The sequence below is a fragment of the Palaemon carinicauda genome, chromosome 21 (genome assembly GCF_036898095.1).
Source record: "Palaemon carinicauda isolate YSFRI2023 chromosome 21, ASM3689809v2, whole genome shotgun sequence".
Lineage (NCBI taxonomy): Eukaryota > Metazoa > Arthropoda > Malacostraca > Decapoda > Palaemonidae > Palaemon > Palaemon carinicauda.
The window spans coordinates 85,783,888-85,789,994 of record NC_090745.1 but is presented as its reverse complement, the minus strand read 5'-3'; the positions used below and the strand labels follow the sequence as shown (position 1 = coordinate 85,789,994).

General features: G+C 46.2%; 1 protein-coding gene across 6 annotated transcripts in view; it reads right to left on the bottom strand.

Annotated features, from left to right (window-relative positions):
• LOC137615305 (tRNA:m(4)X modification enzyme TRM13 homolog) overlaps nt 1-6,107 on the bottom strand; it is a 203,422-nt gene that overhangs the window by 110,886 nt on the left and 86,429 nt on the right. The gene's annotated exons all lie outside the window — the stretch shown is intronic.

Here is a 6,107-nt window from a genome sequence, read left to right as displayed (position 1 = left end):
ACTTCGTGAACATATAAAGAGAAACGCACATTTACAGAGAAGCAAACTAAGCTTTAGGACGTTGTTATTACATTTTTGTAAACCAAGTGGTTTTGATCCATAACACTCACTTCTTGTTAACAAAGAACTGAAGGTGTTGACATAAAAAGTGAAAAAAAAAGTGAGATGAGATGAAACAAGTCGTAAAACGGTAATGGTGGTGCAGGCCCGATGAACATCAGAATTCCTTTTTGGTGATAAAAGGGGTCGCCACAAGTTTAACACACCATCCTGGAAGGATGCCATCTTGGACATGCCTTGAAAATCTTCGGTATAAAAAAAGGCAAGTGAGAACAATCATCTCCTGTCCTGTCCAGCCAGCATCCAGAGAAGTTACTAGGTCGTGCTGGAGGGGTAACCACCTAGAAGAAGGTGATCGACTGATGTTCTGTCTATTCGCCCAAGCTCCAAATGATCAGGAGAAGCAAACAAGATATCCACCCATCAAGAAAGAAGTCTCTGGGTTACACTCTCCCATTTTGAAAATTTATTCTGTTATTGTAATGGCTTCAGTGTAAAACTTACTTCTGTGCAACTTTTAGTAATTTAGTAAACTTAAAACTACACGGTGCTATCAATGTCCTGTATTTCCTGAAAATCAGCCTGATTGATATAAGATTTAACTTTGATTCTGTGAATTAAATAACTAACTTTGATGAAAATAGTTTACTTTAGAAGCGTTATCCAAAGATTAATTACACGAAGCTTCACATACATTTTCAATTTATTCAATGAATCCATTCAAATAGTTATCTAAACACAGAGCACACAACACTGGAATTTTATCAAATTCAATATTTTATATACAGTTCTCACTTGATGTTCTTACTGCTTCTCTCTCAAAGCAGGCAATAGTCAACATTTATCCTTTATTAGAAAAATATGATATTTTAATTATAAAATGTTATTTTCATTAGTAAAATAAATTTTTGAATATACTTACCCGATAATCATGTAGCTGTCAACTCCGTTGCCCGACAGAATTCTACGGGAGGGATACGCCAGCTATCACTATACTAGAAGGGGGTTTACTCACAAGCGCCACCTGTGGCCAGGTACTACAGTACTTGTTGTTGACGCCACCTCACTTTTTCCTCGGTCCACTGGTTCTCTATGGGGAGGAAGGGTGGGTCAATTAAATCATGATTATCGGGTAAGTATATTCAAAAATTTATTTTACTAATGAAAATAACATTTTTCAATATTAAACTTACCCGATAATCATGTAGCTGATTCACACCCAGGGGGGTGGGTGAAAAACCAGTGTACAAGACTAAAGGATAGCTAAGTATCCCGTATTTCATATAATCAGTTATCCACAATAACAATGAAATAATAAGTACCTGGTAAGGAAGTCGACTTGAACCGTTACTCTGCCTTTAATAAGATCGTCTTCCTTACTGAGCGCAGCGTTCCTCTTGGAAGGCTGAATCAACTCAAAGGTGCTAAAGTATACAGGGCTGCAACCCATACTAAAGGACCTCATCACAACCTTTAACCTCGGCGCTTCTCAAGAAAGAATTGACCACCCGCCAAATCAACAAGGATGTGGAAGGCTTCTTAGCCGACCGTACAACCCATAAAAAGTATTCAAGAGAAAGGTTAAAAGGTTATGGGATTACGGGAATGTAGTGGCTGAGCCCTCGCCTACTACTGCATTCGTTGCTACGAATGGTCCCAGGGTGTAGCAGTACTCGTAAAGAGACTGGACATCTTTGAGATAGAATGATCCGAACACTGACTTGCTTCTCCAATAGGTTGCATCCATAACACTCTGCAGAGAATGGCTCTGTTTGAAGGCCACTGAAGTAGCCACAGCTCCCACTTCATGTGTCCTTACCTTCAGCAAAGCAAGGTCTTCTTCCTTCAGATGAGAATGTGTTTCTCTAATCAGAAGCCTGAATAGTAAGAAACTGAGTTCTTAGAACTTGGAAAAGAAGGTTTCTTGATAGCACACTATAAGGCTTCTGATTGTCCTTGTAAAGGTTAAGACCTTTTTAGATAGTACCTAAGAGCTCTAACTGGGCAAAGTACTCTCTTCAGTTCATTCCCCACCAAGTTGGACAGGCTTGGGATCTCGAACGACTTAGGCCAAGGACGTGAAGGAAGCTCGTTTAGCAAAAACCGAGCTGCAAGGAACATGTAGCCGTTTCAGATGTGAAAACAATGATCCTGCTGAAGGCGTGGATCTCACTTACTCTTTTAGCTGTTGTCAAGCACACGAGGAAAAGAGTTTTTAATGTGAGGTCCTAAAAAGAGGCTGATTGGAGAGGTTCAAATCTTGATGACATAAGGAACCTTAGGACCACGTCTAGATTCCAGCCTGGAGTGGACAACCGACGTTCCTTTGAGGTCTCAAAAGACCTAGGGAGGTCCTGTAGATCTTTGTTGGTGGAAAGATCCAAGCCTCTGTGGCGGAAAACCGCTGCCAACATACTTCTGTAACCCTTGATCGTAGGAGCTGAAAGGGATCTTACTTTCCTTAGATATAACAGGAAGTCAGCAATCTGGGTTACAGTGGTACTGGTTGAGGAAACTGCATTGGTCTTGTACCAGCTACGGAAGACTTCCCCTTGAGACTGATAGATTCTGAGAGTGGATGTTCTCCTTGCTTTGGCAATCGCTCTGGCTGCCTCCTTCGAAAAGCCCCTAGCTCTTGAGAGTCTTTCGAAAGTCTGAAGGCAGTCAGACGAAGAGCGTGGAGGATTGGGTGTACCTTCTTTACGTGAGGTAGACTTAGAAGGTTCACTCCTAGCGGAAGAGTCCTGGGAATGTCGACCAGCCATTGCAGTACCTCTAAGAACCATTCTCTCGCGGGCCAGAGCGGAGCCAACCAACGTCAGCCGTGTCCCTTTGCGAGAGGAGAACTTCTGAAGTACCCTGTTGACAATCTTGAACGGCGGGAATGCATACAGGTCGAGATGGAACCAATCCAGCAGAAAAGCATCCACGTGAACTGCTGCTGGGTCTGGAATCGGAGAACAATACAACAGGAGTCTCTAGGTTATCGAGGTAGCGAACAGATCTATGGTTGGCTGACCCCACAGGGCCCAAAGTCTGCTGCAAACATTCTTGAGAAGGGTCCACTCTGTGGGGATGACCTGACCCTTCCGGCTGAGGTGATCTGCCATGACATTCATACCGCCCTGAATGAACCTCGTTACCAGTTAGCTTTCGATCTTTAGACCAGATGAGGAGGTCCCTTGCGATCTAGAACAACTTCCACGAAAGAGTCCCTCCCTGCTTGAAGATGTAAGCCAGGGCTGTGGTGTTGTCAGAGTCCACCTCCACCACTTTGTTAAGCTGGAGGGACTTGAAGTTTATCAAGGCCAGATGAACCGCCAACAACTCCTTGCAATTGATGTGAAGTGTCCTTTGCTCCTGATTCCATGTTCCCGAGCATTCTTGTCCGTCCAAAGTCGCACCCCAGCCCGTGTCTGATGCGTCCGAGAGGAGACGGCGGTCGTGTTTCTGAACAGCCAAAGGTAGACTTCCTTGAGAAGAAAGCTGTTCTTACACCACGCGAGAGAAGACCTCCTCTCTTCGGAAACAGGAACTGAGACCGTCTCTAGCGTCATGTCCTTTATCCAGTGAGCAGCTAGATGATACTGAAGGGGGGGGAGGTGGAGTCTCCCTAACACGATGAACAGGGCCAGCGATGAAAGTGTCCCTGTTAGACTCATCCACTACCTGACTGAGCATCGGTTCCTTCTCAGCATGCTCTGGATGCATTCTAGGGCTTGGAAGATCCTTGGGGCCGACGGAAAAGCCCGAAAAGCTCGACTCTGAAGATCCATACCCAAGGCGACAATGGTCTGGGATGGGACGAGCTGAGACTCCTCAAAATTGACCAGGAGGCCCAGTTCCTTGGTCAGATCCATAGTCCATTTGAAAATCTCCAGACAGCGACGACTTGTGGGAGCTCTTAAAAGCCAGTCGTCTGACGGAGCCGGACACAAGATCATGGTACTGCTGCACAGTCTGAGAACTGTCAACCATGGGCAAGCGAGGAAGTACAGTGACAACCCGAATCTGTCTAGACTGTCTGGGTCGTACAGACAACTCCTTATCGGGTTGCTGAGGTTGCCGCACTGCGTCACAACAAGTCACTTCTGCTGGTTGTTGAACGTCTTCCCCGTGACACATTGACTCCGTAAACAAAAAATCCTCTAACAAGGACTAAGCTTGGACTGCATGTCTTGCAACACAGCTCAAGGTCTATGGGAGCAGGTGTGGTAACAGACGGGATTAGCGACTGAAGTGGAACCATTACCTTCCCTGGAAGCATGTTATGCTTAAATAAAAGTCCATAGGAGGCTACGCAGCTAAAGGCTCCCTCCAAATGACAGAGTCCTCAAGGGAATATCAGAAGGAGGGAGAAAAGCACTTTCTCATCTACAGGGACCATATCCGAGAAAAGCTAAGTTCTCTCAGTGAGGGTTTCACTGGTGCAAAAGCAGCAGACTAGAAGGCAACGTTATGAAACTGCTTGACAGTCTAGTGAGTTGGCAACAACCAAAGATGTGTGACTGAGAAGCATGCGGTAAGGTATGCAGAGCATGTTGTATGCAGAGTATGCTGTATGCAGAGCATGCTGTATGTAGAGCATGTTGTATGCAGAGCATGCTGAATACAGAGCATGCTGTATGCAGAGCATGTTGTATGCAGAGCATGCTGAATGCAGAGCATGCTGTATGCAGAGCATGTTGTATGCAGAGCATGCTGTATGCAGAGCATGCTGTATGTAGAGCATGTTGTATGCAGAGCATGCTGAATGCAGAGCATGCTGTATGCAGAGCATGCTGTATGCAGAGCATGTTGTATGCAGAGCATGCTGTATGCAGAGCATGCTGTATGTAGAGCATGCTGTAAGGTAAGCAGAGCGTGTGCATGGCGTTTAACATTTCTCAGAAATTCCATGACCAGTGCTAGAGTGCTTTATGCATGCTTGCATGGGGTTTTAATATCAACATAATATTTACCTTCCATTCATAACTCATGATTCATATTTTTGCCATATTTTGCGATATTGTTAAAAATATATTGCAAGGAATACAAATATATTTTTATAAGTAATACAAATAACCTCCATTATCATAATGTTTGAAAATGGAGGTAAGGTATGCTGAACAGCAGAGTCAGAATGAGCTGGAACAACAATAGTTGTGGTTTCCTCTTCAAGACTCTGTTGAGGGAACACCTGAGGCTCAGTCTGCAAAGGCTGATCAAAAGAAGTAGCAGAAGGTAGGCGCATGGGTGGAGGAGGCTGACTCCTGGCATGAGTGGCTGAACTCAAGGGTTGCGCTTGCTGAGTGGTTGGCGGATGCGCAGTAGCAAGTTCCTGAGGAACGAGTTGAGGTTCCTGCGGTGTGAGCTGAGAGCGAAAAGGTAGTGGCTGCGCAGAACGCAGTAAAAGTCTCGCAAGTTGAGGCTCCTGAGGCGCAAGGCTAAGGTGTTGAGGTGCTTGCCTTGAGGAGGGTTGAGCTCGCTGCAGCGAGAGCTGAGGAGACTGACTCATGGATGGGAGAGGTTGTTGTACCTCAAGCGAGTGTTGCCTCACTGGTGGAACAGCAAGTGGAAGCGGAGGAAGAGAGGTATAAGCCTCCTGTTCCCATTGCTGAGGTTGCCTTAAGGAAGGCGGAGGGAGCTGCACACCACTGGGATCAGTAAACTCATAACGTGGCTCAACATCGTACGCCTGGCAGGCGGTACTGCGGTCAGGCGGAGCGAGCGCAGGCGGAGCGAGCGCAGGCGGAGGGAGCGCAGGCGGAGCGAGCGCAGGCGGAGCGAGCGCAGGCGGAGGCGCAACCTTCTCAGCCCGACACTCACGCATCAAGACCGAAAGTTGTGACTGCATGGACTGCAGTAGAGTCAACTTGGGGTCGGCAGACACTAAGGTCTGCTGAGGTAAAGCCTTAACAGCAGAGATCTGTTGCGGCAGAACCTTACTCCTCTTAGGCGGAGTGCATTCAACAGATGACTGCGGCGAGTCAGAGCTAACCCAATGACTGCATCCGGGTTGTTGAACTCTAACTTCGTATGTCTGGCATAGGTCTGGACTTTACGTT